Here is a 13,252-nt window from a genome sequence, read left to right on the forward strand (position 1 = left end):
ATAATATTTCTAATACTTCATTTTTACATAGAATTCTATTTTTCTATATATTCATCTTATATTTTACAAATTTCCTTTGTCAGTTATTGGTCCAAAAAGATATTTGTAAATTACTTCATGTACTTAACATTTGCTGTCATGTCATCTACCAAAAAAGAAAATATTCTTTGTTCCTTTAAAACACAGAAGAATTTTCCTTTGTTCCTATTGTAGTAGACTGAAGCCCCTAGGAATTGAAAACATCAAAGCAGGTATTCTTGCCTTGTCCTCATCAGCAGAGGCAGTTTCCTTCTACCCTCAGTCATAGCCAAAAGTTGGAGAAGTGATGAGCTAGTTCTGTTCTAAAAGTTGTTTGTTGATAGCTTTTTTGGGGAAGGCATGTTCAATTTTTCCAAATGCTTTCCCATGCATTTATTGAGATAATGACATAATTATTTTTTTCTTTTTTCTGTTGATGTAATAAATTGTAGTTGTTCATTTTAAATGTCAGTACAATTTTGAATGTCTTGGGAAAATCACCTTTGTCATGCTGTAGCATAATTTAAAAACATTGTTGGATTAGATTAACTGATTTTTTTTCTTGAGGATTTTGTGACTATGTTTATGAGACAAAATGGCTTAGAATTGTTTCAAATAATGTCCCTATATAGCTCTCCATCTAGGAGATATTGATTTCATACTGTAAGTTGGGAAGTTTTACTACTTCTTTTATTTTTTGAAAGCTTTTATGTAGAACTGACATCTGTTTAAAATATTTTAAATTCTTTGCTAGTGGAGACTTCTTACTCTGGAACTTTTTTCTTGTTGCTGGGAGACTTTTGACTGTCAATTTCTTTTTAAAGGTACAGGGTTATTTAGGTATCTGAATATTTTGAGTGCAGGCAGCTGGTTTGGTTCTGCAAAGGACACCCCTTTGCATCCATAACATCATTTGAAGTTGTCTCAGGGTCCACAACAGAACTCAAATCAATATGCTGGGTCTGCAGAAATGACAGAAACGTTGGCCACCTGTTTCTCCACCTAGGAACAGTGTGAACCATTAGGACTGATGCAAGCCAGAAAGCAAAGCAAGTTCAGTTACCTAGGTTGGGACCTAACATGAATCCAGAAAATCTGAAACCATTAGCTCATATGAATTATTCCATCCTGTTCTGTTTTGTTGTGTTAATCATTTCAGCTGTAGTGCTATACTTACCCTTTCTCAAATGTTTATTTAAATAAAACTTCTGTCTCTTATCTTTACTAAAATATTTTAGGAAACAAATATACTCCCACTACTACTGATCTTGATGATCTCAAACTAGACCACATCCTGCGGTGGAATGGAGCCCAGGCTGTCTTCCAGTCATCCCTTTGCCTGAGCAGGCATAGCTACCTTCACATCTCATTAGTGCTTTGTAGTCCCCACAGCACTCTGGTACTGTTGTGATTGATACATTGTGTTAAATTGAGTCTAGAGGCTTGGCTAAGTGACTCAGCAGTTCTACATCCTGGGGTGAAAAGGACATGCCCTTACCCCTTTGGAATATTGTTCATTGTGTCAACTTGAGAAGTTTAGAAGGTTAACTGTGTGACTCAGCAGGGAGCCAGGGTGCTTACTTTGTATTCATCCTGAGCCTGTGCAAAAGGAGGGCAGGGAGACTGTGTGAGTGCTACACACCCTCTGGGTGGGGTTAGCCTGCTTACAAGATGAGGGAGGAAAGGAGTCTTGTTGCCCCCTCTTTGCTCTTGCTGCTTTTGCTGTCTTGTGCCACCCTAAATTGTTATCCCTGTGACTTGCCACTCTGCCTTGGAGCCAGCTGCTTATAGACTGAAACCTCCACAAACTGTGAGCTAAATAAACCTTTCCTTCCTTAATTCTGGGCATCAGGTATTTTGTCTCAGCCAGGAGAGAAAAGTAACCAAGATAGTTACTACGGTGGCGGAGAGCAGTGAGGTTTTCTCCGTGTGCTTCAAGTGAAGTTCATCACCTCAGTACTGGATACTGAGCACCAGCGGGAGCCCTCAGTCTTCATTTGTCTACTCCTGACTTTATACCACAGACTTTTCTGTGAGTATTGAGATAGATTCAACTGTCTTGTCTTTCTAAAGTTAACTTACAAATCTCCATCTTGAAAGACATCAAAGATGACATACTGTCATAAAAAGTGGAAATTTAGGAAGATAGAGAATGCATAGTTATTATGGTTCGCTTTTCTATTTACTTCTTTTATGGTTTGTTTAATTCTTTTTGTTTTGTTATTTTGTGGGGGTGGTTTCCGGTACCAGGAATTGAAGTCATGACCTTGCGCTTGCCAGGCAGGCACTGTGTCACTGAGCTAAATCCCCAGCCCCCAGTTTGTTTAATCCTTAATAGTGGAAAAAATTAAAATAAAATTAAATTTAACAATGCAGCCATGCTGGGTCTTGATCAAAGCACAGATATATTTAATAGAATTAGATGTTTCTAAACTGATCAGAAAAATGCTAGTGTGTAAAACCACTGATAGAGATGAAGCCTATAGAATTTAACAAAACTAAATTATAGGGAAGCACTTTGTCCACTACCTGTGTCAGAGGTAGGACTGGAATTCTCCTGAAAATCTTAACAACTTCAGAATTCTATGGCTCTAACATAAAAATAAAATTCTAACAGTTTAGTCTCCATAATGAATTTCCATAAAATTGCTGTTGTTTAGTGTTGTTCTTCAGTTAGTTGTGAAGGAAAAAAAATCCTTCCTTCCAGCTCTTCCTTAGGAGTGTTCAAGGACTTGATCAAACAGAGAGAGTAGATACTGAAAGCAGACAGAAAGGAAATCATTGATTTCTTGGAGAGCATGTTAGTGATCTTCTGAGACCAAGAGTCAATTGTGTGTGTGTGTGTGTGTGTGTGTGTGTTTTCAGAGGAAGATTTACTTAAAGGAATTGATTCATACATTTGTAGGGGCTGGCCAGTCTGAAATTTGCAAAAAAGGTGAGCAGGCAGAAAATTCAGATAAAAGTTGATGCTTCAGGTTTCAGTCCAAATCAGTAGTAAGATTGGGCAGGATTTCTAATGTTGCAGCTTTGAAAATTTCTTCTTTCTTGGGAAACTCAAATCTTTACTGCTGAGGACTCCAACTGACAGAATGAGGGTCAAACCTGTACGGGGGGTTTTACTCAAAGTTTAGTGAATTAAATGCTTGTCATATCTAAGAAATGCTTTCACAGTAACATCTGCACTGGTATTTAACAAATACCTAGGTAACATACTAGCACTTTAAAGTTAGCCATTGAAAATTGTTATTAAGGGATTAAACAGTCTTAGTAACTCAGACATTAAGAATTATCACAAATAAATCTTTCATAACAATACAGCACCTGCCTGGCAAGCCCAAGGACCTGAGTTTGATTTGTCTTTCAAGATGGAGATTTGTAAGTTAACTTTAGAAAGAGAAGACTGTTGAATCTATCTCAATACTCACAAACAAAACCCCCCAAAATGTAACAATTTGTCATTCTACTATTTGCTCCTTTTTCTGATTTGTTATTATTTTATTCTGCTTCAGTAGTACTCATGATATGGAACTTGTAGATATCTCAGTCTTTTTGAGTCATTCCAGATTAAGTTACAGTCAGAGTAACAAGCTTCAAAATCTTAATAGCTCACAAAAGAAAAAAAGAGTATGTTCTTGACACAGTAGTTTGAAATGTAAAACAACATCTGACAAACTTATTCATGTTATTTATCAGAATGAATCCCAGGAAACACTTACAAAGCATGCTATTTAAGTTAAGCTAAGTTTATATATGCTGCATGTCTCATTATACTGGTGAGATCCTGTCAAAGCCTATATAATAAAAGCCCAAATTGATCTCCTATTATAGTAAAATGTTTATAATAATAGTTTCAAGAACTCTTGACTTTGAAACATGACAAAATGAATCTTTGTGATAGGAAAGCACATTTTGCTAAGATCTATTTTTTCACCTAAAGTTGTAAACTATGTTTGGCATATGAAGTAAGTTTTCATTCATTTTATTTGTATTAACATTCTATCTGTGAAGTCTTTGAGTTAAAGTGTGACTCATTCATTAAGTAGTACAAAACTCTCAGGGAAATCTTTAGAACTAGAAACTTACCTGAAAATATTCCTAGTTCTATTTTTGTTGTTGCTTATTTGTTTGTTTGCAGTGCTGGGATTTAACCCAGGCCAAATCTCCAGTCTTTTTTTTTTTTTTTTTTTAATTTTGAGATAGAGTCTTGCTAATTTTCTCAGGTTGGACTTGAATTTATACTCCTCCTGCTTCAGTCTCCCACACTGATGAAATTATATGCATGTAGCACCACCTATGACTCCTTGTCCTTTCTTTAAAAAATTAGGTGCAATAAATTAAAGGGTCTACCAATTTATTTTGGAACAGAATGAAGACTCTCAATTTCCTATCTTAATATGTCACTAACAGTGAATGATATTTATTCAGCATTTCATACGGTTGAGGCATTTTGCTAAGTATTACAGATGTACTTAAATTACCCTTAAGATGTATTAGTGCATGCATCAGCTTCCCAGGATGAATGTAAGTAATCATTAAGTACTGCAAACATGTACTTAGAAAAATTAAAGAAATTTTAAAAATAATAATTTTGAAAGTTTTTATATTCTTCTTACAGATGATCTACAAAAACTAAAATTACATTTCACTCCCTAGTAGATTTTTCTGAGTGCTCAGAACTGTTTTTATTCCCTATTATTCAATTCTGTTAAAAATAAGTTTTAATTACTTTATTTTGTAAGTATGATGAGCTCAAATCAGAAAAAATCCATACCTCAGCTTTACGTCACGTTCATGCCACCAGCCTAGACTTCAACGATACCAAAAATGTTCTAAGCTCCCTTGAAAAAACATCCATTCTGATGCTCTAGTCTTTTATAAATCCTTAGATCTTTCCTCTCTTGTTATTCAACTTAGTTCTGTAAGTGAACTTGAAAATCCACCTCAAATAGTGCTTCTTGCGTGAAGCTTTTCTTAGCTTTTATCAGAAAAAAAAAAAAACTTCCCCAGTTCAAATATACTCATTAACTTGACATTTTTCTGAGACTTGAGCCTGACAGTAATGTCATTTTAGTTTCTAGTTTACATACTATGGGAAAATAGATATTAGCATATAAAATCATATAAAGACTAGATCAGACTACTAGCAATCAAAAACAAGCTCATAGAAAGAAAAGCACAGAGACAACACTGAGAAGGAAATTCAGCCCCCAAATCACCCAGGGTAAATGGAAATTTTCCAGTTAAAGAGAGATCAAAGCAAATAGATATGGAACAATATAGGAGTTAGATGGAAAGGAAGGAAAGTAAGTAAACCTCTTTTTTCCCAATTCCCTCCCCTCCAAGAAACTTAGTAAAAATGCTAATGAATACAGGAGACATTTTGAACAGGAAGTAAGTAAACCAACACATTAAAAATTCCTAGGATAAATTTTATATATACACCTTCATTATCTTCAAAAGCATATCATTATCATTTGCATATAGAAATAAAGACAAATGATATTCATTTCTATAAGGACACCTCTTCTAAGGAGTGGAATTAAGATTCAAGTTCAGTTAGTCTTCCTTCATTTACTCCTTCACTCATGTATTCTATTCGTTTCATTGCTAAGGGTACATGCTTAATACAGAGTAGGTGTAATTAATTTTGAATAGATGAATTGATACCAAGACGTGTAACTGAATAAATGAAAAAAATTACTACAGTCTCAGTAGCAAATGATTAGCAGATACATTCTCAAGTTCTCATCAACTCTGACCCATTTAGGAAACTAAAATACACCTCTGGATGATGAGAGCTATTTTCTGACCTTAAGTTGAACTTGAATTGTGCTTCTTTGAGGTAATAGTTCTTAAGTGGAATGGTTAGCACAGAAGGAATACCTTTTCAACACGTTTCTTAGTTGTGATTTTTGCTTTATCTCAGAAAGAATGGGGAGAAAGTAATCATTGGTTAGTTTCTCACAAGTATCATGTTTGGGTCTACAGGTTTGGATAGAGACCAAAAGAAAAAAGAAAAAAGGATAGCTAATTAAGACTCTAATTATAGCAATGATTTCCATGTCTTGGACACTAGACTGAGTGATCTCCAGAAAAATCAATACTTTGCAGCTAAATGTATTCCTTAGGGAAGCAAGGCCAATACATTTTTATGCCAAAGGAAACTAACTTAAGGCACACAGAACATATCAAAATAAATAAGTAGAAACAAGAATCTGATTTCTATGCCAAGGTAATTATTTCCAAATAAACTGGCATCTTTCTATACTTTTGCAATGTGCTGAAAAGAGTAACAGAAAATATGGAACACAAAATATGCCTTAAGAAAAAGAAAGAGAGAGAAAAGCAAAGAGGAAGAGAGGGAAGGAGAGCTCAATATATAGAGAGAGCAAGAATAGCAAAAAGTTTAGAAGCAACAAATTGCAAATTTCATAGCATATGTTACTGGTGGATGCAAAGCATCCATTAGCGTTTGATGGTAACTTTAGAAGTCCTCATTTCTTTGAAATAAGTAGAAAACTCTGGAGTTAGTACATTTAATATTTCTTTTATAATAAAGTTAGTAAAAAGGAAAAGAGATGATATCCTAGAAGCATAACATACAGGCCTGTGGACCTGCAATCCAAAGTTGTTTGGTAACAAGGCAAGTGATCTCTTCCAGAGGAGCAACTGGAATGCAATAGTAGCTCCATCCATCATGTTGGAAGGGACCCAAACCTCCATTTGGAAGATTGAAAACCATAAAATCTATAACTCCATATTCACAGCCTTATCCTCTGAAAGGGCTGATATAGAAAGGTCCACAAGTGGACACAGATTGGCTGGCAGTTTCCACAGCAGTCTTCAGAAACTTGATTGACAGTGAGCAGAGGAAGTCATCAGGGCTACTTAGTTCTGGGATAGAAGGAGTCCTCTTTAACAGATGAACATGCATTTGCTTGCAGTGATGACATTATCGAGTGCCAAGTTCACATAACTTAATCAGAAACTTACTGTATCGTATTTCTGGAGGCTGGGATATCTGAGGTAAAGTTGTTATTAAAGTTGATTGTTTCTGAGACTGTGAGGGAAGCAACCTTCCCAGGCTTCTCTCCAAGGTTTGTCAATAGTGACCTTCTCCTTATTACTTCACCTAAACTTCTTTCTGTGTGTGTCCATCTCTGCACCCAAATTTCTACATTTTATAATTCAACTAGTCATATTGGATTAGCACTAACTTTAACAAACTCACTTTAACTTAATTAGTTCTATAAAGACCCTGCCCCCAAAGAAGGTTATATTCTGAGATACAGAGAGCTCTGATTTAAACGTTTGATTTTTGAAGGAGACACAAGTCATCTTATAATGAGCAGTTACTAACAGTAAGAAAAGAGATACTTTGAATTTTTCTTATTCTGATTGATTACCAACTTCAGTCTTCTTTTGTTTTGTTTTTTTTTGTTTTGTTTTTGTTTTTTTTTGTTTTTTTGTTTTGTCTTTTTGAGGTAGGGTATCACTATGCAGTTCAGGCTGGCCTTGAGCTCACTTTGTAGCCCCGGCTAGCCTCGAACTTGCAACAATCCTCCTGCCTCAACCTCCTGAGTGCTGGGATTACAGGCATGCACCACCATGCCTGGCTGTTCTTTTGTTTTAGTGAGAAATTGGAGTGGATCTTTTGAAAAACTTCATACACTTTCACTATTAATTATTGTATATGAAAAAAACATACTGGTATCCACAGAGCCCTTTGGAGTTTCGCTAATCAACGGTATAATTAAAATGAAATTGGCTTTCTCCTTGCACACGTGGCTGAATGTTTTATTCATTTCCTTAAGAAGCATTTTTTTCATTTATAGGATATAAGTAGCTATTTTTATGACCAATGATGCAGCAATCAAGATGCTACAAAGCAGCACCACCTGCCACCTCCAACTCCCTCCCATCCCATGGTGACGAGATACCTTGTCTTAATGTTTCTTTCATGAAAAACAAGCAAAATCTCATAGTTCATGACCTGACAATCACGGATTCTCAGCTGTAAACAAGTAAAAATAATGAAGCCAATGTAAAAATGCCTGTTATGGATCTTTTAAAATAAACACCACTGATGGTCTTCTGAGAGCCAGTTATAGGAATTGCCACCATCTTTGTCTTCCAGGTCCTTTCAGCTTAGGAGAAGATGGTCAGGTATTGTACAAAGCTAGGGTGTCTGAAAACACTCCAGAAGAATGCTCATTGAAAAGCTTTGGAGGAAGGCCAAATAGGCACAGTTATAAAGAAAATTTCATCAAGACCACTGTTATGGATCATCTGAGAATTGTTTTACTTTGGTGAATAGTCTCTTGAAAAGGTATTACTGGAGATTTGACCTGGCTGAATAGAGGAGGAGTTACACTGGAGTTACTAAGAGAAAGTCAACTAAAAACACAATCAGAAAAAAGGGAGGGACATACATCCTGATGCCAAAATCAACATGAAAAAAGAGATACTTAGATTGAACAAAATATAGGTGTAGGACTTTATGAAAAGGTGAAGCAGCCTACAGGGCTGCATGCAGAGCAAGAACCACCATTTGGGAAGTTCTCAAAAATCTGATGGACTGCAATAGTGTGGCAAATTCAAGACACACAGGATAGATTTGGGGTGTCACACACAGGAGTGGGTGAAAAGGAAGCTGTTCCTTCTCCATGGGCGACCAGTTTTTCTTTCCTTTTTTTTTTTTTTTTTTTTCTTGTCATTCACCAGAGCATCTAAGTGGAACCTGTCATGACAACAAGGTGAAAGACTGCAGTGGAAGCTGTGAAGACAGTGAGTTGTACAGTGCCACTCTGTTTGCCTTGCTCCCAGCGATGTGAGAGAGGAGAGATATGCACTAGTGGAGTGGAACAGAGGAGGTTATGCAAGGGCTTGCATAGCAAATGAACACTGAACTAGGAGCAGCCTCAGGCTGTCTCTGAGGTCCCTATAGCAACTGGGAGTGAGACACAGAGACAAACAAGGTAAGTCTATATGGGCAAGCTTCTGAGAGATATCCAGCAATTTGCTGGCTAATGATTATATCCCTAATCCCAACATCCAGAGGCCAAGATTAGCCTCACACCTAGGACTAATCTTACTGCAGACTTTATGGGGCTACCCAGCACAGATTGGAGCTTTGGCTTGGACACTACTGCAGAGTAATGGACACAAGAATTGCTTTTGTTTAATTGTTTTGACTTCCATTTTCTGTTTTTGTGATTGGAGAATTGTTTAGATTTTTATTTTTATTGTCTTTTATGGTTACTTGTCCTTTTATTTCTCTCTTTCCTCAACTTTCTTGTTTCAGTTTTTATTTTTTCATGTGCGAACATTGTCTCTAGTCTTTCTGGTTTGTATCAATATTCTCTTGCTTATTTCTCTTATCTACTCCAATTTCCTAAAGTTTGGGTGATCTTCTTTGTCCTTCAGCCTTGCTTCTACTATATTTCTCTTCATTTAGTTTTCCATCTTTCCCTTATTCCTCTTAAATTTACCCCCAGAGTGTAAAACCACTCTACTAAAGGGAGACTTGCTGCATACAAGTTCCTGGTTTATGTTGGATTATGCTATATAACTGTAAATCTTGCTCCTCTCATTAAAGGTACCAAATTAATAATTACCACAGTTTGTCAGTTTCTAGGTTGTGCTTGATGCTATTGTTATTGCTAATTGTACTACTTTACTGAGGGTGTCAGATCTGCTGTAATGCAATCTCCCACGTATGACAACACTGTGATTGTCTAGGGTCATAATCATTTCTATAGTCCAGTACCAAAAGACTGGGTGGTGGGCCAAAGAGATAGTAACTTCTCAACCTTAATAAATTGGAAAGGTAGGTTTTTTTGACAGACACAAAGGTCAAGAGCCAGATACATTTAGAAGACATCTCTGAGAACTACACATTGCCTAGGGATGCATCAGAAGCAATTTACAAGTATCAACACATGAAATGAATTCAAATTTTAAAACATAGAAAATGACCATACACAGAGGTAAATGCAACCACAGACCTAGAGTAGAGGAAATCAGGAGCCACCCACCTGAAGTTTCTGAAATGGTCACAGCAGAAATAAAGAAACAGACGACTGAGACTATATGGACAATCATATCAGAAATAATCTCTCAGAGATAATTATCATAATGAAGATCTTGCCCAGTGAATCTAGAGTAGATACAGATAAAACAATAGAATAGCACAAGAAAATGATGGAAACCATGAATGCCCCAAGTAGGAAGGAAATGTAATCCATGAAACAGATTCAAACAGATATCTAGTTAATTAAAAACTCTATTAACAGTAAATGCAGCCAAGTGATCCAATATCAGATCTAGAAGACAGAGTTGTGGCTAATGATCACAAAAAGAAATATTTCTTAAAAATAGCAAGGGACTATAGAAAATCAATCCAACAGTCACAGGATGATACAAAAAAAAAAAAAACATAAGTTTGATCTGAGTGAATGAAAAAGCAGGAGATAGTGCAAATGACATATAAATGCATTCACAGAAATAATGGCAGAAAACTTCCCAAATATGGAAAAACAACTTGATGTACAGGTAAGTGAAACATACAGAACTACAACTAGCCCTGACCAAAATAAATCTACACCAAGGCATATAATAATCAAGATTCAAAAATTCAGCACAAGAACATATTATTAAAAGCTTCTAAAGAAAAGCAACAAATCACCTACAAAGGAAAGACCATCAGAATCACAGCAGACTTCCCAACACAAACGCTTAAGAGAGGAAGAGCTTGGAGATAAATATTCCATGTCCTAAAAGAAAACAACCCCAACACAGATTGATGCAAAACTATCTTTCAAAATCAATGGAGAAATATTTCCATGACAAAGAACAACTGAAGAAATCCATGACCATCAAACCAATATTGCAAAATGTTATGAAGGATATTCTAGGAAGAGATAAGGAAGGCTACAATTCCAAGAACACCAATAGAGTCTACCAGGCAAGGCAAGCAATTAAACAGAGGGGAAAGACAAAGAACCAACAACAGAAAAATAATATAATGGTGTTATGGTTTGTATCTAGATGTCCACCCAAAACCTCATGCAGTTATGGGGTGGGCTTCTAGAATTTTTGATTGATTCATGTTCTAATGCAGGGATTACACATGTAAGTGCTGGGGTGGGTAGCCTGCACACCATATAAGGGAAGGAAAGAGTTTTACTCTGTACGGCTCCTCCCTTTTTGCTCTTGCTGTTTTTGCTGTTTTCCACCAATATGTATTGTTGCCCTCTGCCATGTGCCACTCTACCTTGGAACAAGCTGAGCATGGACTGAAACCTCCAGAATCTGTGAACAAAATGAACCTTTCCCTTCTTAATTTGGGGCATCAGGTATTTTGTCCCAGCAATGACAGAAAAGTAACTAGGACATAATTTGGTACCAGAGAAGTGGGGTAATTGCTGTGACTATACTTCACTGACTATGTGGTTGAAGAGCCCTTGGAAATGGCTTGTAGTAAGAGTTTGGAAAGGTACAGAGATGTTGCCTGAAACAGTAGAGCTGGAATGCCTTAGGCTGTTCTGTACTGGAGATTCTGTTAAGAGCTCAGAAGACCAAAGGGGTGATAGAATTCCTGCCAGTGAAGACCAGGTTTGGGAGGTTTCTTCTGGGAAGAAGGACTGTATTGGTGGTTGCAGCCCAGGTGATATGTGTTATGGCTTGGCAGAAAATTTTTCTGCATTTTGTTTGTGTCTAGAGACTTTGCCTGAGACTCAGATAAAGGGCAGTAGACTAATTAAAATGGTTGAAAAAATTTCAAGGCAGTCAAGTGTTAAGAAAGTGGCATGGGTGCTAGGGGCTTTCAGCCCAATTTATGTTAAGAATTAAGAGCAAAGAGACCAGTTGAATGATTGAAAATGGTACGAGTTTGTTCAGAAAGAAAACTCCAGTTAAGCTGTGGACTACAAAGATAGAGCTGAGGAAATCTCAATTGCTGAGGAGAAATATGAAAATAAAAAAGATGGCCTGAGGGCATCACAAGAAGCAGCAAGTCTCCACCACATGCAGCCTCCAAACTGCAAAAGTGAAAAACTTTTCTTTGAGAAGAAATCCTCAGAGCACCATATTCCAGAATGGCAGCAGGAACACTATGTTCCACAATGGTGGCAGCACCACACAAGATTCCAAAATGGTGGTGGCCACACCAGATTTCAAAATAATGATAGCATAGAGAATTTTTTCCTCAGAATTACATTCAGAATGCCCAGTTATCCAGTCTGTGTTCAGCTCTTAAATATGATTTGGGTTACCATGGTTACAGATTGGGATGTTACATTTGCTGACTCAGATGGTCATATGGTTTTCCTCTTATTCTATGCGACCCAGGTTAGTTGGGAGATGCACTGTGACCAGCCTAAAATTCAATAAACTTTGTTTGCCCTAAATAGAATTCTTCGGTCTTCTGTGGAATTCAGCCTGTTTGCCACTACAGATTGTCTGAGGAAAATGGTAAGGAGAAAGCATAGCAGGCCTAAGAGAGGAGACATGTGATCTACAACCACAGCAAGTGCTGTAGGGGCAGAGTCAAACAGGGCCTTTGAGCTCACAACTTCCCACAGATTTCTTCAGATGCTCCACATGTAACTATAGGACTTAATGCTTACCCTGCTGGATTTTGGACTTTCTTTGGTCCCAATGCTTTGTATCTCCCTGTTTGTACCTTTTGGAATGGTAATGTTCGTCTTGTGCCATTGAATTTTAGAAGTGTTTTAACTTTTCCTTTCTACAGGGGATCACAGCTAAGAGTTTGCCTTACATCTTGGAGGTCACTTGGGACTTGGACTTTTCAGCAATGTTGAAACTGTTAGGACTTTGGCAACTCTTAGAGATGAACTAAGATGCCTTTTGCATAAAGGGATGTGCATGAGTCTTTGGGGAGCCAGAAGCAGAATGTTATGTTTTGTGTCTAGATGTCACCCCCAAAACATCATGTAGTCATGGGGCAGGCTTCTAGAGGTTTTGATTGATTCATGGTCCAATGCTGACAATATAGGTGTGAGTGCTACACCCACCCAGGGGCAGGTAGTCTGCATACAATACAAGGAAGGAAAGAGACTTGTTTGTACACTCCTCCCTTTTCACTCTTCTTTCTTTTCCTATTTTCTGCCACCATACACTGTTGCCCTCTGCCATGTGCCACCTTGCCTTGGAGATAACTGAGTATATACTAAATCCTCCATAAACTATGAGCTAAATAAACCTTTCCCTC

This window comes from Chinchilla lanigera, unplaced genomic scaffold (genome assembly GCF_000276665.1).
Source record: "Chinchilla lanigera isolate Chin_1 unplaced genomic scaffold, ChiLan1.0 scaffold00006, whole genome shotgun sequence".
Lineage (NCBI taxonomy): Eukaryota > Metazoa > Chordata > Mammalia > Rodentia > Chinchillidae > Chinchilla > Chinchilla lanigera.